Source organism: Aptenodytes patagonicus, chromosome 29 (genome assembly GCF_965638725.1).
Source record: "Aptenodytes patagonicus chromosome 29, bAptPat1.pri.cur, whole genome shotgun sequence".
NCBI classification, from domain to species: domain Eukaryota; kingdom Metazoa; phylum Chordata; class Aves; order Sphenisciformes; family Spheniscidae; genus Aptenodytes; species Aptenodytes patagonicus.
The window spans coordinates 154,604-175,619 of NC_134977.1; the positions used below are offsets into that span (position 1 = coordinate 154,604).

Consider the following 21,016-nt stretch of genomic DNA (forward strand, 5'->3'; position numbering starts at 1 on the left):
TGCTTCCGAGGTAACGTGCCACACCAACACAAAGACAGACAGGGGCATTGGGAGGTCATGGAGTGGGTGAGAGAGGTGCCTGGGAGAGAGGAGAGCACGGGGAGATGGTGAAAAAGCCAGGGTGTTGGAAGTGAGGACGCTCCTGCTGTGCAGGTGCTTGTGATGTCATAGGTGTCCGAGTAGGTGGTAGTGCAGGAGGAGGACCTGGCTTTTACAGCTCCTTCTGATGTCACTGGTAGCTAAGTAACTGACTGGGTATGAAAGGGCACCTGGCTTCTGAGGAGCTTGTCACGTCAATGGTGGCTCTGTGCTCTTAGGGCAGGAGCAGGCCCCTGGCTTGTGTCGCTGCCTGTGACGTCCTAAGTCCCTGAATACGTTACAGGGCAGGAGCGGGACCTGGCTTGTGCTGCTGCTTATGTTGTCACTGATGGCCGAGGAGCTGGTAGGGCAGGGGCATGCAGCTGGCTTGTGCAGGTCCTTGTGATGTCACAGGTGGCCGAGTAGCTGTTAGGGCAGGACTATGTAGGTGGCTTCCGCAGGTCCTTGCGATGTCACATGTGTTTGAGTAGTTAGAGGGCTTGTGGAGGTGCTTGTGTTGTCATATTGACCTGCATCTGTGATAGGGCAGGAGGAGGCAGCTGGCTTGTACAGCTGCTTCTGGTGTCAATGGCAGGTGTAGCTATTAGGGCAGGAGTAAGCTCCTGGCTTTTGCAGACGCTTGTGATGTCATAGGTGGTTGAGGAGGTGTGAGGCCGGGGGCCAGCCCCTGGCTTGTGCAGCTGCTTGCGATGTCATGGGTGGAATGGGAGGTGATAGGGCAGAAGCAGGCACCTGGCTTGTTGTTTCACGAATTACGCAGCCGCCACCTAGGCCATGGTAGGAATTATGCAGGTGCCACCTCACAGGGCTCGGCCCTAGGCTCCTGCTCGCAGAAGACAAGTCGCCAATCTGCTGGGGAAATAAGGGTTTATTTATCCGCCATGCAGAGCAGCACGAGCTGGGTGCCTCCAAGGAGGGACCCCTAGTGCTGATCGCAGACCCCAATTATACCCTTACAGACAGATTTCCCGGAACGTACCACCCATCATCCCACCCCCAAGTCCAATCACTTAAGCCTGGTCGGTGGTCTCTTGATTTCTTGTTGGTTTTCTTGGTTGCTGGGCTGGCCGCCTTCTGAAGTTACCTCATTCTCTCGGAATTGTTTCCTTGGTCCCATTCTTCTTCATGCTGCTTGCACCTGCCAGCTTCAGCTAGTTCTGTGGTTGCAACATTTCTCCCCCAGTCAGGTCTCAGCACCCTCCTACTCCACGCTGCCTTTAACCTCTCCCTGCCTTGCTCCTCTCCCCTCGGTGCCTGCAAGCAGGGCCCTCAGCCCTGCTGCGCTTTGCAGAGGAGCTGCTCCTGGGCAGAGCTGTCTCTCTGCAGCGCTGCCCAGTTGCCAGGAGCTCCCTCCATCCCAGGAGCCCAGCCCAGCTCAGCAGCAGAGGACCAGCCCAAGGCATCACTTTTTCTCCCCACCTCTGGGCTCCCTTCAGGTGGCCCTGGGGCTCCAGGGGAACCTGCTGTGAAACAGGCTGAAGGAATCACTGACGTTCCCTCCCTCAGCTGGGGAGAGAGACTTCTTTCCAGCAGTGTCATTTCTCACCTCAGGAAAAAAACCGGGCATGAGAATTGCCTTTCCTTATCCCATCGTTAGGCAGGACACCCAGACAGGGCCAGGGAGGGATCTCCTGTACCCCTGCGGAGGCAAGGGATTCAGCCGAGTCAACGGCGGCACCTCCTCCTGTGTTTTCAGCCCTGGGGCCAGAAAGAGACTTGGCTCCCTCCCATGCACACCACAAACCCACAAATCCATCAAAGGAGGTGGGAGTCCTCTTGCCTCAGTTCAGGTGTGCACAAAATGGCCACCTGCATGTGAGCTCCTTGTCTCAGTGGAGAGGGAGGGCACAGTGAGCTGCTCAGACACAAACACCTGGTGGCATGTGAGGTACTAGAGATGGTCCAAGATATGTGCAGGTAACTGCAAGCTCTACTGGAGCAACTCTGAGAGAGCGGACAACATTTGGGGGCATCTTCTTGGAGGTTGTTGGGAAATTCCTTTGGCCAGTTGAAATGACAGCAGATGCCAAAATTTAGGGCAACTGAACCTTTTGCTATTCATTATGATCAGGGCTTCATCAGGCATAACAGTAACTTGGAAAGACAAACGCCATAGCCTTGAACGTACACCCCACACGCGCCTTGTTCCTTCTTTCCCCCACTTTTATTGCTGAGCGCGACGTCATGTGGTGTGGGATATCCCTTTGGTTTGCTGGGGCCAGCTGTCCCGGCTGTGTCCCCTCCCAACTTCTTGCCCACCCCCAGCCTCGTTGCTGGTGGGTCAGCGTGAGAAACAGAGGAGGCCTTGATGCTGTGCAAGCAGTGTTGAGCGATAGCTCAAACATCGATGTGTTATCAGGACTGTTTTGGTCGCAAATCCAACACACGGCACCACATGGGCTGCTACGGAGAAAATTAACTCCATCCCAGCCAAAACCAGTGCAATAAAGCCCATCCTACTCCTACCACGCAAGCGACGCAGCAGAGAGCGTTTGTGCACGCTGGAGGGTCTGTTGCATCCCACAGGCCTTCGATCCCATCTCTTGTAACTGCCCAACCGCAGCCAACCCCCAAAGCCCACCTGCCCAGACGGGGTCCCAGTAGCAGAGACATGTTGGGGCAGGGGGCAGGCGGGGTTTTTGGAAGAGGACTGGGGAGAGAGGGGATGACTGTTTCCCAGGACAAGAGGGGAAATCTATCTCCTCTCTCCCCACTTGTGCCGCCTCCCTGCTGGTGTCATAATGCACCTTCAAATGATGCGGGCTGCTGTCACAGGGGGATACCCCACATCACAGGGAGGTCTCCCCAGCGCTGCGGCAGTGCCGGCACTTCCCGGCGAGGCCTGGGCGCTGCTGGGCACTGCTCAGGGGCTCCCCACTGCTGCCCTTCAGAGCTGCTCTGCTCCACAGCCAGGAGCGGGTCGGGAGGCAGCGGGGCTGCTCTGCGGGACCCTCGCTGACAGGCAGGACCCTTCCTGACAGGCAGAGCAGGGGCACGTTGGAGAGGAGTTTTGGGCAAGGAGCTGCGAAGAGCATCCCTTTCCCTGAGCCGAGGGCAAGCAGCAAGCGCGATGGAGGGCTGCTGCACCGTGGCCGTCAGCGTGGAGCTGAGCAGCTTGTTCCCCACGCTCCTGCAGCTCTCCACCAGGGGTAAGGGTTTTGGGAGCTCCTTCTCGAGGGGTCGCACCGGGGCTGCCCACTGTCAAAAGCTGCAGCTGCCGGGCTGTGGGGGTGGCTGGACAGGGCTGGGGGCTACCGCGAGAGCCCTGCCTGAGGGTCCCACCGGGCTCGGGGAACAGTGCGGCAACCAGGACTCCCGGGTCATGGTGCTGGGGCTGCCCTGAGCCCCAAGGCTCCCGTGGGAATGGCTCGGTCCCCTCGCGAGGGGGGCCATGCGGGGCCAGCTTTCCCTGGGAGCTGGTACCTCTTGGGGTTCTGGCTCTGGGATGAAAAGGGGTCCTGCGTCCCCGGGGCTGGGGCATCCTTCAGCTCCCACAGGGCTCTCACGAGCCGGCTGGAAATGCCTCTGCTGTAAATCAGCCCTTTACCTTGAAGTAGTCTCCTTTGGGAGAACCTCTGCGCCTTCCCACGGGATCCTCTTGTGCCACCAGGCTGGCAGATCATGTCCTGGGCTCTGGGGTGCCGTCCCTTTGTGGGGGTTAGGTGGCCACAGCCCTGGTCCTGAGCCCTTCCCACATCCCCATTTCTGCTCCAGCCCTGCCCCGGGAGCAGAGGAAGGCTGGCAGCCTGAAACTGGGGCACAGCCCAGCTCCGCAGCTGTTTGTGGACACCTGCATCTGTCACTCCCTGGGCGAGGAGCTTGCCGAGAGGCTGTGAGCTGGCTGGCCCGCAGCCTGACACCTCTCTCCCTTGCTTTCCAGAGGTTGTGGCTATCTGGGATGCTGTGTCTGCGTACATCCTGGGACAGCTGAAGCTGGACAAGGTGGGCTGGCATCTTGGTCCTCCTTTGCCCTGGAGAGCCTGGACGCTGGGGAGTGATCCCTCCCTGAGCATTGCGGCAGCACACCGAGACAACCCCGTGCGCCCACAGCTGCTTCTTGGTCAACCACGAGAGAGACTAGTCCCGATCTAGCCTGAGAAAGCATTCGGCACACGATAGGGCTTCACCCTTCACTATGGTCAGAGTGGAGAGACCAAGCAGAGAGACCAGGGATTATGCTGGGCCCGTGCCAAGGACAATCCCTGGGGATCAGTCCCATAGGTATTCCCTGTGCTGGAAATGCCTGGGATCTTCTCTAGCCAAGGGATGTTAGCAAGTATTTTGAGGAGGGGAAGAAAAGAAATGGAGAACGTGGGCCTTTTCCAAAGCCTTCACTTTTCCCGTCTCCAAAGTACTCACTCATCAGCCTTTTTGTCTTTTTCCTGGGCAGGGTGTCCTGGTCACAGGACTCGGGACCTTCGCTATGGTCCAAGAGCGATTCCACGGCGAAGAAGAGGTGTATGTGGTTCGAAGACCCGTCTTCCGGCTGGACATTGATGCGTTATGTCTGCAGGAGCTCGCGTTCCCCACAGTGGTTATCCCTGGTGAGAAGGCAGCGGCCACCCTCCACTTTCCCCCTCCATGTCTGAGGGCGGGGTGCCTGCTCTCTGCTCTTTGGAAAGGGCTGGGAGAAGTAGAGAATTGCCTCCAAAGGTCGGGGGACGGCTTGAGCTCCCCCCAAACAAACCACTCCCCAAGAGCTGTTTCTAGAAACGACCTTTTCTATGGCGTTTTGTTATGAATCTTACATGGAAATTTGGCCTGCTGCTGGCAGTGACGATGTTCCTTCTCCTTACAGGCAATGTCAAGATCAAGCCACTGAACTACAAGTGGCTATCGCGAGCCACCTCCTTCCCGCAGCACGTGGTGAAGGACTGTGTGCAAGAGACCATACTCTTGTACTCTTTCCAACTGAGGAACAGGCAGCGCCTCGCCTTCGCCTTCAAGGACATTGGCGTTCTGTCCTGCAAAGACGATGTCCTGTGCATGCGGTTTTATTACGACTGCGTCACAGGGCTGGAGAGCAAGGCCAGCCGCATTGCGCTGCTTCACACTGTAAGTTGCTCAGGTTTTGAAGGCTGCTTCAATGTCTTTGGGAAGCCTATCGAAGGGTGAGCGGGAGACAGGTCTGCTTCCTTTGGGAGCCAAGAGGAAACTGCCTTGGAAACCCTCTAACAGCTCTGTGTCACTTTGCAGAGGCTGTGGATGCCAGGTGCAGCCGTCTGCGGTGGAGCGACCACCGCTCGGGGGATGCAGGCTGCTCCTGCCCACGCGTTCCCGAGGTGAGTGCGTTTCCTCTGCAGCCCTCGACCGACCGAGCGGGCGGCTTCCCAGCTCCTGCTCAGCAGTGCACGTTGTCAGGGCTCCACACTCAGCATCGAGTCAGGGATCAATCCTGAAGTGACTGGTTTCTGGTTAACTAATGCTGAGCTGGGGCTACGCGTGTATTCTCCTGGAGTGACTGGGCATCATGATCGTGTTTCTCACGCCCAGCCTGCCGTCATTCCCATCAGAGAGAACCAACTGCACATGGGGAGGACTTGAAGCTACATTTTCTGGTGTTGGGGGGAGATTGCCAGTAAAACCTGTGCATGGCCACAAAGGAAAAGGGATGCCATGCCTTGCACGACAGTCAGGAGGATTAGCGCTGGGAAGCTGCAGAGGGTAGGGGCTGACCCTTCTTCAAGCCTGTGTCACCATTTGCTTTCCAGGTTTCAGTTCATTCTGTTCAGCAGATCGGAGGCCAAGGCTTTCTCCACCTGGCACAAGAAGGCTGCAGAAAAGCACAGGACCAGAAGAGGTACGGGAACGGGTCCCTGCTGTCCAGGCGGGGCCCTGCCCCACACTGGGGGACCACAGCCCAGTTAAAACACACGCCCCACGGGGCTGCTCTGAAGAGCTTCCTCCTTTCCCAGGTACAGACGGGTGTCCTGACAAGCAGGAGCTTCACCCGCAGAGGCGGGTGAAGTTTTCCCTCCCCGTGCTGCCAAGCCAGGGGCCAGGCACCAGGCAGCAAGACACGGGGAAGAAGACTTCTGCCAGGTGAGACCCTTGTGGGAAGGGATGAAAGGGATCCTTGCACCCATGTAGGAGAGACATCCCCTTTGGATGTTCCGGCTGTAGGGACTCGGGAAGGTCCCTGACACATGCCCCGCCGTTTTTATGAGCTTGTTTGCCCCACCGCAGGCCTCTTAGTGGGGAAGACGGCAGATGTTGAGTGCACCCCACATCACTTCCCTTGCCCTTACAACAGACCTGAGGTGCAGTCCTCTGCCATCCACCCGATGGGGCTAAGGAAAGGCTCCTCCTTGCCATGGGAAACGGCCCCCCCGGCCCCCGCTGCTTCTGCCAGCCTGGGGAGCTTTGATACCAGTCAAAAACAGGAGACCAAACTGCCCCGTGCTCATGCCGACTCCTCCTGGTGTCTCTTTGCAGTGTGCTCCCCCCATGTCCAGGCAGCTCCCCCAGGACGAAAGAGGCAGGCAGGCGGGAGCCAGCTCCTCCCGCCAGGCCCACCGCTGCACTCCCGTCCTCCGAGGGCTGCAAGAGAGCGTTGCAGGTACGTGCTCTACCTTGCTGTAACTACCGTGCTGTCTGAGACTCGGCAAAAGCCTCTTTGTGCAGAGAGCCATCCTGAAAGCATCCCTTGGCGTGCGTTCATTGTAACCTGTTTGTCACCTCCTTCAGATCTTCTTCACGAAAAGGAAGGTGCTGCACACCCTTCCTGCCTGTTACTGCCCCCTGGGTTGTCAGGAAACACTTTATCCTGGCCAGGGGCTATGGAAAATGTATGAGTCCTTTCTAGGTCGTTGACAGCGGAGGTCTTTGGTCACTCAGCTGTGTTTGCCATGAGTTGAGGAGCCTGGCATGACTCCGCGGCCCCTGATCTGTTAGGGGCAAAGCGCTGCCGACCGACCTGGCTGAGGCAAGGGGCACCAACGCGGGTCAGGCCCGAAGGAAGCCCCTCCAGGAGCTGAGACTAATCCTGCCTGCTGCTGCGTTTCCATCCCCTCCAGGAGGTCTCGCAGCTGTCTGCAGAGTGGGAGCAAGTGAAGACCCAGTGGCAAGAGCGGCGACAGCAAGCCAAGGCAGAATGGGCGGCGTGGGAAGCCTGGTCTGCAGGGGAGGACCGACAGCCGCCCCAGGTACGGGCAGCGATTGAGAGCGCTGAGAGCAGCAGCGACCCTCGCTGTCGGGGCACCCAGGGCGGCAGGTCTCCAGGGGGTGGGAGCAGGACTGACACCCAGCTGCAGGGCAGGGGGTTGCCTGCTCATCCTGGTGAGGGAGAGATTGGCAGCAGGATCCGAGGGGCAAAAGTAGCCGTCAGCCGTGATGACGGGCACGCGGTGCTGAGTCTCCCGGCTCCCAGTCCTGCTGCAGGCTCCTTTCAAGAGGTCCTCTGGGAAACAGCACCTCTGTTTCCCATCTGGTCTGCTGAGAGCGTCTCCTCCCCGGCAGGCACTCGGCACTGGAGGCACTTGGACTCCCCACCCTCCAGCCCAGCCCAGGAGAAAGGAGGCCAACGAGAGGTGGAGGAAGGCTGAAAACCCTCTCCCAGCAGAGGAGATGGCAGCAGCAGCCCAGCTGGAGAGACTCCATCCTGAGTAAGTGTGTGCCAGCTCTGGCCACAGCCTGGGGCAGTCGAGCAGCCGTGACCCCGCAGACATGTCCAGGACCCCCGTCGCTGCGTCCTGAGTTGCATGGGACACCCCCTGATGTCTCCTAACACGGGCATGACCTGGGGTACCCCCACAGCCAAGGCCCAAAACTCACCACAGGGTGAAAGGGTGGGTACACGCGGGACCGGGTGGGGGCAGGGGCTGGACGAGGCGAGAGGCAGAAGGGATCTCCGGCAGAGGCCGAGGGATGATGTTTCCCTGTTGTTGCAGCCACCTTTCCCCACGAGCGGTCCAGGTCCTCAGAAGGCTGGAGCCGCATCAAGCACGGAGGAACATATTCAAGCACGTCGCTGAGAACAACAGGCGGCATCAAGAGCAGCAGAGGCAGCTCCCCTGGTAACTATCTCCAAAGAGGGATGGTGCTTCCCCCGGCTGCAAGGCCCATCCCTCCACCGAGGGCAGCCCTGGGGGAAAGAGGGCATTTCTCTGACACCCCTCGCGAGACAGAAGCAGGTTCTGGAGGCTGGCTTTGGGCTGCACCTCCCTGACACCCAAAGGGGACTGCCTGGGCACCCAGAACTGCCTTTCCACGTGGGCTGTGAAAGTCCTGGCTGAAGACAGAGGGATCCTCCCTCTGATGGCTGCCTTTCCCCCTTCCAAGCCAGAGAGCGTGTGCTTCCCTTGCAGAGTCCTGGGCCAAGACACCTTGCCCCGAGGGGGGACTACCCATATGGGACACTCAAGGTCTTGGCCCAACCTGACTCAGCCCCAGGCTCATCACCTGCACCTGGGACCTTCTCATGGGCTTGGGCATCAGGGGCCTCTCCCACTTCCCAGACACCTGGAGCCTTCCTTGCAAGCAGATCCCATCACAGGTGGCCTGAGCTACGCCTGCAGGAATTCTCTGCTTTCTCATTTACAATCACACACTTCTCTTTCTTCCTCCCTAGCACTAGATGCTGGTACCGCAGCAGAGGGGAAGGTGCCGGGAGCGGTGGCTGTTAGCCAAGGGGCTGGGAGGCTTCTCAGCTGCCGAGATCCACCTCTAAATACAAACTAAAGAGCTCTGGCGCTGTTCCCAGCTGGACTGACTGGCCTGTGCCTGATGATGGATCCGTCTAAAGGGATTAGACACACCCCATGTGTGATCCCAGAACTGCTCTTAGGGGCAGGAGGGAATAAAGTCCACACCTACCCCACAGCTTGAACACGTGCAGCCCCACTCCTGCACATCCCAACACACAGGCAGCACGGCAGAGGAGGCTCTCGCGCTCTTCCCGGGAAACCAGCACAGCTCGTGCCTCCCTGAAGTGCCTGCACGCTCATGCACGCAGCGTGGAGAACCACCAGCAGGGCCAGAAGTCTGTGTGTGATTACTGGGCTGGGACCACACTGGGACCACAGAGGTGTGGTGGGTAGATGGCACCGCGGGAGGGCTGCGGTGGAGGGACACGGGCTCTTCAGGAAGGACCGTCTGGGAAGGCGAGGAGGTGGACTTGCCTCCTGCTCAGAGTGGGACAGGAGCCAGCTTATGGGTCAGGATCAGCAGGCAGACCAACGTGGGTGCCGTCTTAGCAGGTATCTGCTAGAGACCTCCTGTTCAGGAGGAAGATGTAGATGAGGCCTTCTTCAGGCAAGTGAGAGAAGCCTCACGTTCACAGGCCCTGGTCCTCATGGGGGACCTGAACCACCCTGGTACCTGCTGGAAGGACAATCCAGCAGGGCTCAAGCAATCTAGGAGATTTCTAGAGGGCATTTCCTGGCACGGGGGATGGAGGAACCCAGAAGGAGCGGTGCTCTGCTGGACCTGGCACTGGTGAACAAGGCAGAACTGCTTGGGCATTTGACAGTCAGCGGCAGCCTTGGCTGCAGTGACCGTGAGATGGTGGAGTTGAGGATGCAGAGGGGAGGGAGCAGGGCAAAGAGCAGGACCACAGCCCTGGCTTCCAGGACAGCAGATTTCAACCTTGTCAGAGATCTGTTTGGAAGAATCCCATGGGCTATGGCCTTGGAGAGAAGAGGGGTCCTGGAGAGCTACTTGATATTCACGGACCACCTCCTCCAAGCTCAAGAAAGGTCCCTCCCGACAAGGAGGAAATCAAGCAAAGGCAGCAGGAGCCCGGCATGGATGAGTGAGGAGCTCCTCACTGAGCTCAGGCACGGAAAGGTGGATACAAGAGGTGGGGACAGAGGGAGGTGACCCAGGAGAAATCGAGAGGTGCTGTCTGATGGTGAGGGATAGGGCTAGGAAAGCCAAGGCTGACCTGGAGTTGACCTGGGGAGGGACATGAAGGGACAGCGGGAAGATTTGTACATGACCCTCACCAGATGAAGAGGAAGGAGGACGCGGCCCCACAGCATGCTGGGAACTGTAGTCCCTCCCCCGCAGCATCCTGGGAGCTGAGGTGCCTGCCCTGCCTGCAGGCTCCTCTGGTGCAATGAGGTGGCTGAGTTTATCCTGCAGCCAGGAGATTCGTGCAGGACAGCTCAGGCCTGACGGTCAGGCTGTGCTGCGCTGCAGCACAGCACAGATCGGTGACCTCTGGGTCTTCAAAGGTCTTCTGGTCAGGGTCACGTCACCCTCCGACCTCACCGTCATCACTGTTGTTTGTGGCACCCGCATCCTCGTCTACCTGCTGCCCAGAACAGACCCGCTGAGGCAGCTCAACAAAGTGGACTTCTTCTTCTACACCATGCCGCCTTTGGACAACCCCCTTGTCTACAGCCTGAGGCACAGGGAGGTGAGGGAGGCCCTGGGGGAAGGGCAGCCCTGGTCAGCACTCAGCGCTCACTGTGTTACTAGAGCCCAGTGAGGAAACAGTCCCTCTGGTAAGTGCTGAGGGTAAAGCGTGGGAAGGCACGTTCCCTGCAGCAGCTATCCCTCAAGGAGACTTCAGCGCCAGGAGGTCTGCGGTTCAGCCCACGCTGAGGTCAATGCTAAGGCTGGCCACGTGCAGTTTGCCTCCATGGTCTGTCCAGTGCTGTTGGAGAACGTTCCTTGGCTGGCATATCACCTTGGGGAGAGGAACCATCCCGCAAGCCCAACTCCTGCCGAGTGCCTGCCTCTGCCTCCTATTGCAGCACACCCCTGGAGGAGCTGTATATGTCTGCGGTGGGGACATCTGTCCATGAGAGCGTGTCAGCAGAGGATCCCCTGCCATCCCATGGTGGTCTGGGAAGCAGAGTCTCCAGAGGCAGGGCCTCATTTAGGCTTGCCTGGAGAGCTTGAGCTCAAACATCTCTCCAAGCTCCTTGTGCCAGTATCCTCCCTCTCTCCAGGCCTGCCCTCGTGATGCAGCTCAGGATGTCATTCTCCAGCCTGATGAGCCAAAATAGGCCAGGCCCAAGTCTCCTCCCTCCTCTGGCCAGGCCCAGCCTTGGGAACCAGTTGGTCGCAAGAAGCAGCTGTAATGAGAGGGAAGAAGTTTAGGCAAGAGGTGGTGGGGAGGCATGGCCCTAGTTCTGGCTGGGGTCTCAGACAGCATTCCCAGGAAAGTCAGGGACATCCCTCCCCACACCCTTCCCGCCCTCCATCCCGCGAGGAGTCAGGCAGCCCCAGCTCCAGCTGTGCTCCTCTGGCTCCAGCTGTGCTCTGCCCCTCGCCCTTCACCATGGAGTCCAACGGGTGGGGAAGCCCCACATGTCCCAGCGCCTTCAACCCTTGGATGAGCAAACTTCCCCCCTCACCCCTCCATCCTTGCCGCAAAGCCCTTACCCGTCTCTGCTCCTTGGGGCTTGGGGTGGCAGGGACAGGGCAACCTGGGAAGGCAGGAAAACCTGTCGGCAATCGGGCAGGACACTGCAGTTCAGGTGGGGTTGGTCCTGGCCTCTGGAGGGATTTCTGCCTGGCCTTTTGAGAGCAGCAATAGGGACAGCCACATGCGAGCGAGACACCCAGAGTGCCTGTTCTGCTCCCAGAGCAGGGAACGTCCCACAGCCCGATCTCTAGGTCCCAGCACCCCAAGAGCCTGGGTCCCCCAGCCCTCCATGCACAGGGAATGCCTGGGGACCTCTCACCTCCCACCGAGGTGGGGTGGCACAAGGAGGCAGCGCAGCCTGGCCATGCCCTGGAGGACCACGGCCGCAGGATTGGGGCTGTGCTGGCCTGGGGCCCCTGGGGGCACTGTGCCCCTGTGGGAGCTGGTCCTCACCTCCTGGCCAGTGTCACCAGCTTCCCTCCAGCCCCCCACCCGGCCCAGAGCTTGCTCCTCTCCCAGGAGTGGCGCAGGAGGGGGCTGCTTAGGGTAGGCGAGGTGTCAGGGTTATGCTTGTATCTGTTGAGAAGAGACTATGCTCTGTAAATTGCCTGTCTTCGGGAGCTGATGTTGCTGCTGCTCTTGTTACTGCTGTCCGGAGAGCTAGTACAACTGGCTAGCAGGCAGAGCTCAGCCCCTTTGTTGCCTGCCGGAGTCTTCCCACTCCTTTTTTCTTCTGTTTTTCTGGCCTGTCCTGACGTGAGAAACCTCCGCAAAAGGCATTTAATTCCAAGGACTCCACTCCATGGGGACCTCTCTCCCCTCGCCTCTGCACTCTTGCTCCCCTGCTTTCTTTCAGGAGATGCAGTGGAACCACCACGTCCGATCCGTACAAGCAGCAGGTTGGGGGAAATAGGAGATTCCGGCAGCACCGAGCAGCTCTGTGGGCCTGGGAGGAGGACACTTGGATGCGGCAAACACTGCTGCTGGCCGTGGTGTCTCCCTGAGCCATCTCTCTCTTTGTTTAATGGGTGAGGTGCAGCGTCTTTGACACGTTCATCCACTTTCTGGGTTTGCTCAGGGGGCTCCCAAAGAAGCGCCTGGGCCTGATGCCCCTACGAGCGCAGGCAGTGGGAGCGCAGGAGTCTGCAGCCAGCTTTGCTGCTGAAGGGGTCTGTGTGTAGAATGGGACTGTGAACAGTAAGGGAGTGGCTAATTTTGGTTACTCTCCTTAGAGCAGAGATGCCTGTCTCAAAAGTGCACCTGTCGCAAATTGCTTCACTCTTCCAAGTAATTCGAGGATACTACCAGCTCCCCCCAGGAGGCCCCAATAACCCGCGGGCAGCCTCGGCCGTACCAGTGGCCTTGCTGCCCCTGTCCTCCGGGTGCTTTGGCTCAGTGGGCAGCTCGTGCTGGAGGAGAGTCGGGCATTGATGTCTTTAACACTGCCTGATGAGCAGCATTGCTGCGGAAAGCCGCCTGCCACACAGGAGCATGGAGTGTGCGGAGCTTGAGCCTCTGGGTATGAGGCAGGTTGTGAAATTCACCATCTGTCATCGCAGCACCTCTCTTTCTCTCGACCTTCTATTAATTTATTATGACCTGACAGGCATTGCAACCCATCCTGTGTTTTCCAATCATTTGGTTTTGGCCATCTGAGGGAAAACCCCACACCTCTCTTCAGATGCAAATACCAATAGAGAGCATTGCAGGTGGACGTACTACTGGAGATGGAGATACCGCTGGAGATGCAGATGCCACTGCAGATACCTTTGCAGATGGATGATCCATTCCTAATAGCATTGCAGATGCTGATGCCCTTGCAGGTGTCATTGCAGATCCCATTGCAGATACCACTTCACTCTCAAATACCATTGCATACACCACTGCAGGTGGCGTTACTGATGCCATTTCAGATGCTGACATCATAGCAGATGCAGATACCATGACTCGTGCAGATGCCGTGGCAGATAGCAGTGCAGATGCAGGGACCGGAGCAGATGCAGAGGATATTGCAGATGCTATTGCATTTCACACCCCCACGCATATACCATTACGGATGCAGGTGCCGTTGCAGATGTCATTCCAGGGGCAAATACGATTGCAGAGAGCGTTGCAGGTCAGCATAGATTGCAGATGGAGATCCCAGTGGAGATGCTGATGCCACTGCAGACGTAGACCAATTTGGAGATGCAGGTACCATTGCAGCTACCCCTGCAGATGCAGGTAGCAATGCTGATTCTGATGCACATACCATTCCTGATAATTATGCAGATGCGGACGCCAAAGCCAATACCATTGCAGATGCAGATGCCGTTGCAGATACTGCTGCAGCTGCAGACGCCATTTCTGATGCAGATACTGCTGCAGCTGCACATACGACTGTAGAAACCACAGCAGAGGCCATTGCTGATGCAAAGTCAGGTGCAGACACAATAGGAGAGGCAGATGCCATTGCAGCTGCAGGTACCAATGAAGATGCAGAGGCCACTGCAGACACCCATAGCATTACAAATGCCATTGCAGCTGCATCTGCCTTTGCAGCTGCAGATGGCATTGCAGATGCAGCTGCCGTTGCAGATAGCCTTGACAATGCCTTTTCAGCTACAGCCACAGACAGCAATACCGTGAGGAAGATCCCGATTCAATTGCAGATGCAACGGCAGATACAAGGGCAGATACAGACACGATAAACCTGCCATTACAGATACAAGTACAGCCACAGGCACCATTACACATGCAATTGCAGGTGCGCTCATAGATACAGGCAGAATTACACATACAATTACAGCCACAAGACCAGCCACAGACACGAGTACACATTCCATTACACCTACAGATACAGACACAGACACCAATCTCGTTCCTGAGAGGGGAACCATTACAGAGAGAGGTGCCATTACACATACAGGTAGTGATGGACACACCACTGAAGGTACAGGGAGTACCTGCATCTGAACTGGGGGTCTGCCATGGCTTCAGCATCTTCAAGAGCAGCTCTAAAGGCAATTGCATCTGAAATTGTACTTGCATCTGCAAGGCCATCTGCAGTGGTATCTGCATCTGCAATGCCATCTCCAGTGGCATCAATGCCCGAATCTTCAACGGCATCTCCATCCGCAATGGTGTCTGTAACGGTACTTGCATCTGCAATGGCATCTTCATCTGAAGTGCTGTCTGACGTGGCATCTGCATCTCCAGTGGCCCTTGCAGTGGCGTCTGCATCTTCAATGGCATCTCCATCAGCAACTGCACCTGAAATTGTATGTCTGAAATTGTCCCCCTCCAGGGCTGGGGGCAGCGTATGAATGACAGCTGGGGACGTCCCGGAGGGTGGCACCTGCCTGGGCCCTGTGTCTCCCACAGGAGTTCAGAGCTGGGCCAGGAGCCCTGTGCGGGGGGGACGGTGTGTTTTGGGGGCTTATCTCCTGGCACAGTGGGGTTTTGCCTGGCATGCTGAAATACCGGGTTAGAGCTGCCCACTGCTGTCACAACTTCTCCCAGCCTCAGCCCACCGGTGCGCCCCAAACCTCCACCGGGCCCGTGGGCACAGGCCCTTGCAGGCTGGGGCAGGGCATGTTTGTTATTTTAATGGCATGTCACGTGATTTTTGGCATCATGGCGTGCGAGCATCAGCCAAGCAAGAGCTGCCGTCTGTGGAAAGCTGCCCGGGAGCGACAGGCTTCATCAAAGCCAACCCGTCCTCTCCCCCACGGCCCCACCCTTGAACCCACCTCCCCTAAACGCATTTGTTCCCCGTGTGCTCCTGCAAGCATGGCCTGGCTTACATTGGGCAACTGTGCTTTTTAAAATGCTTTTGGGGGGGGTCCCATTCTGTTCCCTTCTCTGCGCTGAGGCTGCACCCTCGTGGGTGAGCTAACAGGGGCTGTGTGCTCCTCCCCACCTGCGTCATCATCCTGCAGACCACGCATGTCACCTCTGCCAGCAGGACTTGGGTGGTGGAGAAATGCCAGGTAGCGTGTGAACGTTGCCCATCTCCACCAAGAAAAGCCCTCGGAAGTTCATCCCAACTGCTACACTATCGGAGCATGAAAAGAAACACCTGCTGCTGTGGTGCAGGGCTCTACCTTGCATGAGCTGCTGCGGTTGCAAATACTTTTTGCATTTTTGCCGGCAGCTCCCTCCCTCGGCATTCTTGGGGTGATCTGGGGTTATTTTGCTGCGGCAGTGAGGCAAAGCCGGGCTCTGGAGCTGAGTGTGGTGGGACCCGAGGAAGGGCGTCTTGACGGTTTGAAGGGCTTTGCATCGAGCCCTGTCCCCAGTGGTTGCTTTCAAGATGGAGGCACTGCAGCCCTTGTTGTCATGTCCCTGAGAGGCGTCAGTGCTGCTTTCTGCGTGGGACCATGTCCGTGATTCCTGCAGGGACCCGTCTGTCCTGGCTCCCCCACCAAAGGGCTCCTTCCCCTGGGGAAGGGGACAGGGGAGTCCCCCCTGCCATTGCCTGCCCCGCTGGCGGTGACACGGCCCTGGGGATGGCTTGGTTGCCCTTCGGGGCTCGCCGGCTCTGATCTGGGGCTCAGGGGGGCTTTTGCAGCTCTTGGGTGCCGTTTCCCGGTGCCCCCTGTGCTCCCCCCCACCTCCCAGGCAGGCACGGAGCGGTTCCAGAGAACTGGCTTGTAATGGAAAAAAAACAAGAGGAAAGGTCCCATCAAAACTACTATATTATGTTGCTATGGGCTCATCACTGCCATGGGTGATGTCACCGCCCAGGGTGGTGCCACCATCCATGGGGTCATTGATGCCTGATGGGATGTTACTGCCCAGGGGGCTGTTAATGTCCATGGGGACCTCCGTTCCTTGGGATGGCACTGCCCTGAGGTGCTCCCGCAGGGGGTGGTCGTACTGGAGAGGCTGAGCTGTGTGATCTGCCCGGCGATGTGGTGGCAGCCGCGGAGGGAGGGCGGCAGCACCGGGGCGGCTGGGACCACCGCTCTGCCTGATGGTTGCAGGTCAGGATGAGCTACTGTTGGCCCTGAGGGGTGCTGGGGGCTTCCAAGGCTGGGGGGGTGGGACACCCACAGGGCAGTACCTGGTGGAGAAGCGCCGCCGTGGCCGAGCGCGAAGGTGGCCGGCAGAGGCAGGTCGGCGTTTCTCCCCTCCATGCAGATGACGTGGGGGTCAAAGCAGCCGCCGCACGGAGCCACCTGCAGACCTGCGTGGGAGAGCTGGTGACCTCCACTCCTTCCCCAGAGAGTGTCCCCAGGCTGCAGGGATTGGGGTCGGTCCCTACCTCGGAGGTAGAAGGTTTTGGGGAGGATGAATGGCTGAAGCAGCTGGGGGGGCGGGGGCAATGTGGTGGGAGCCACAGGGCTGGCAGCGCCATGGTCCATTCCGTCTGTTGGATGCTAAGGACTCGGCGGGGCTGCCAGCTCTGGCCGCTTCCATTTGAGGGTCTCCCAGAAAGGAAGGTGCGGGCTCCCCGTGTTCCACCCCATCCCCAACAGCCTCCCCAGCTCCTCATGGGGAGGGAAAGGGTTGCTTTCCTCCAAAACAGAGGCATTTCACATCCTAGAGAAGGGAAAAAACACCCCCAAAAAAGCCCAACCACAATTGTTTTTGTAAGAATGATCCAAAAGGAAGCAGGAGGTACAGAGCATAACAGCCCTTTCAGGAGGAAGAGCTTCAGGGAGAGTTTTCTGCCCAAAAAGCACCAGAGCCCCTGGGAAGAAAACCGCTCATGACTACAGCCTCTGAAGACCCTTTCTCCCCTCCTCCGTTCGTACTCGGGGGTTTACACCAAAGCCTTGAACATCCTGGGGAGCTACCAGGTACGGACTTTCCCCCAACATACACAATGCTCTTTGGGTAGTTACCTTAGAAGAGTCTGGGGCTGCTACCTGGGAATTCTCCTGTCTCCAGAAGAAACCAAAATGCTCCCGGAGATGCCTGAGGGGAGTTCCAGGGAGCTACAGGGCATGGACCTGCCTCCAACATCGACAAAACTCTTCAGGTAACCGCCTAGGAGTCATAGGCAGCTCCTACACTGGACTTCAGCCATCTCCAGGGAAGGACAAAACACTCCCAAGCTGCCTGGGAGGAGTCCCAGCAAGGGACAGAGCATGGACATGCCTCCAACATACACAAAACTCCTCGGGTGGCTTCCCTGGAGTAGTCTCGGGTGCTACCTGCAAAATTCAGATGTCTCCAGGGGAGGCCAGAACATTCCTAAACTGCCTGGGAGGAGTCCGAAGGAGCTGTGGAGCATGGTCCTTCTCCCAACACGGATAAAACGCCTTGGGGAGCTGCCTTGCAGGGGTCTAGGGCTGCTCCCCAGGGCTTCACCTGTCTCCAGAGGAGGCCAACACACCCCTGGGGATGCCTGGGAGAATTCCCACGGAGCTACCGGGCATGGACTTTCCCCCAACACACACACTGCTGTCCCAGTAGTTACGTCAGAAGAGTTGGGGGCCGCTGCCAGGGAATTCCCCAGTCTCCAGAAGAAACCAAAATGCTTCTGGAGATGCCTGGGAGGAGTTCTGGGAACACTGAGGGGCACTGGGGAGACTGGAGAGCACGGGGGACACTGGGAGCACTGGGGACTGCTGGGGGGCACTGGGGAGAGTGAGGGGCACTGGGAGCGCTGGGGAGAGTGGGGAGCACTGAGGGGCAATGGGGGGACTGAGGAGCACAGGGGAGCCGTGAGGGGCACTGGGAACACTGGGGAGCAGTGGGGGGCACTGGGAGCAGGGGGGAAACTGGGGAACACTGGGGGCACTGGGGGCACTGGGAGCACCGGGAAGACTGGGGAGCACTGAGGGGCAGTGGGAGCACTGGGCACCCCATCATGTCTCCCAGTTGCCCCCCCAACTCCCTCTCTGGGTGGGGGGCTCTGGGGAGGTGTTGGGGGGGGGTCCTCAGGTTTTCAGCCCCCCCCCATCAGAGAGGGTTTGATTGACAGCTGGCATTTATTGAGGGGCTGGGGGTGAGAAGCAGGGCAGGGGGTGCTGGGTGCTGGGGGGCTGGTGGGTGCTGGGGGCATCCAGGTGCTGGGTGGTGGGTGTGCTGGGTGCGCAGGTGATGAGTGCTGGGGGTGGCCAGGTGTGGGGTTCTGGGTGTGCGGGGGCACTCGGAGATGCTGTTCTCAGTCTCCAGGGGGTTCATGTAGTTGTATCTCAGCTTGGCCCAGTGGTTCCTCTCCTCGATGCGGTCCCGGATCTCCTCCAGCTGCCCTTGGAAGGCCCTGATGAGCCAGTGGGGTTCCACCTCTGTGAAGCGCTCCTCCAGGTACTGTCCCAGGAGTATCTGGGAGACAGGGATGGGGACCCATCAGGTTCAAGCACTTGACTGAGGTGTCTCAAGCCATCTGGGGGTCTCTGGCCCCGTGGTAGCTGTAGAGCGATGGTGCCCACCACCCTGGGCTTGGGGATACCCAAGGTAGTGATGTGCACCCATGCCCTTGTGGGGCATCTCCTGGGATTCCTCAGCCCCACAGAGCCACCGTTTTGGGGAGGGCATGGTGATGGTGGGGCCAGACTCACCACGTCACTGAGGCATGAGCTGAGGAGGATGAGGGCCACCAGGATGTTGGCGGTGGTGTCCACCTCAGGGATGGTGGTGAGGAAGCGTTGGAGGAAGGCCTTGCCCTTCTCTGCCGGTGGCAGGTGGCGCATGGAGGACGGGGCGTTGGGGAGGAAGGCGCCCAGGTCACACTGCAGGGTGAGAGGCCACTGTCAGCAGAGGACACCCCTCTGGAATGGGGATGGGTTAGATGGGGACGTTCTCCTGAGGTGGGGGACATCCCTCTGGCATGGGGACAGGTGGGCTGGGGACATTCTCATGCGGTGGGCTGGGGACATCCCTCTGGCATGGAGGGGGGAATGGATGGGGACATACTTCTGGCATGGAGCTTCTCCTGAGCTGGGGTGGGGATGTCCCTCCAGGATGGATGGGGACATCCCTCAAGCACGAAGAGAGGTGGGAACACGGACACCTCCCCTGGCTCAGGATGGGGACATCCCTCCTGCGCACAGAGGGGAACATCTCTCCAGCGTGGGACGGGGACAGCTGGGGACATCTTTTGGGTGCAGAGGGGTCAGAGGTCCCCTGTCCCACCTGCCCATTGTTGACGGCTGCGTGCTGTGCCGAGCAGGTGAACACCGCCATGGTGAGGAACTTGCTGAGCTCCACCACCATCCGCAGTGAGGAGGGGATACCTGGGGTTGGGTGGGGGGACAGCAAAGAGCATCAGGGACCTGTCCTTGTCCCCCCACCACCCCTGGGGACACCCCATGGGACCCATGGGTGTGGGGATGCAGTACCCGAGGAGGTCCTGCCCAAGAAGCCATTGGTGAAGATGTCCATCACCCAAGCCTGCAGCTCAGCATCCCCGCTCACCGCTGCATCCTCCCCATAGCAGAAAGCCACAATGCCGGAGATGAAGCTACCATGGGGTGAGGTGACCATGAGGTCATGGAGCACCCATGGGACCACCACCAGCTGCCACCTAATCCCTTGTCCCATCTCTCGATGGCTTCCCAGAGGCTCATTGCGTCATCCCAGTAGCTGGGGAGGTGCGCCACGCCGCAGTGCCACATGTCATCAGGGAGGCAGAGGGAGGTGTAGGTGGCCTTCTCCAAGCCCTGCTGGATGATCAGCAGCATCCCCTCACAGGTAACCCCTGAGCCCTGGTGGGGAGGGGTCACCCATGGGTGCTCAGGGCAGAAGGTGCCTTTCCCCCCCTCCAACCCCCGGCTGCCCCATGGCTCCTCGGTGCTCCCAGTATATGCCACTGTCCCCAGTGCTCCCCAGCCCCCTCGCCCCATGCTCTCTAGTGTCCCCCAGGGCCCTCTGTGCTCCCCAGTGTCCCCCAGTGGTCCCAGTATAACCCAGTGGTCCCGAGTGCTTCCAGGGCACGAGTACTCCAAGTACTCCCCCCAGTGCCCCCAGTATGCCCCCCTAAGTGCTCCCATTAACCCCCCAGCCCCCCCAATTCATGCTTGCTAGTGCCCCCAGTGCCTCCCCAGTATTCCCAGTATACACCTCTGTCCCCAGTGCTCCCCAGCCCTCCGTCCCTCCATGTTCTCTAGTGTCCCCCAGGGCCTTCTGTGCTCCCCCAGTGTCCCCCAGCACTCCCAGTACATCCCAGTGCTCCCAGTGCTCACCTTGTCAATGACGCCACCAGGGTTGATGAGGACGCTCTGGGCCAACGTGTTGAAGTGGAAGTGGGGGACGAGGAGCTGGTGGTGGAAACCAGGAGGTTGGAGACGACTGGGGACCTCCTAAGGAGCTGGGGTGGGTGTTGGGGGGGGGGGGGGCACTGCGGTCAGATGAGGGGGCGGGGGCACTGGGTGGTGCTGAGGTGGGACCTTACCTTGAAGAGGGGGTGACAGGTGGGCAGTTGGCATAGGGTGGCGATGGCGAAGACCTCCCCAAAGAGGTGTGTCCTCAAGGGGTGGGTGAGGAGCTGGTGGCTGTAGAAGTCGGCGTTGCGCCAGGTCTTGGCCAACAGCCAGTCCCACTTGGCATTGCTTTGTAAGAAGATGGGGCTGGTGGGTCCCGGTGTTTGGCTGAGCTGTGGGACACAAACCACATGGTGGGACCATCTCCTCTCCACCACCACGGTGGGGTTGTCCACTGGTTTGG

At 58.9% G+C, this 21,016-nt stretch overlaps 1 protein-coding gene and 1 pseudogene across 1 annotated transcript in view; one reads left to right on the top strand and one right to left on the bottom strand.

Annotated features, from left to right (window-relative positions):
• LOC143171631 (scavenger receptor cysteine-rich type 1 protein M130-like) overlaps positions 1-21,016 on the top strand; it is a 201,344-nt gene that overhangs the window by 37,093 nt on the left and 143,235 nt on the right.
• The window catches only part of LOC143171610 (arachidonate 12-lipoxygenase, 12R-type-like), a 47,922-nt pseudogene that overhangs the window by 24,912 nt on the left and 1,994 nt on the right, over positions 1-21,016 (bottom strand).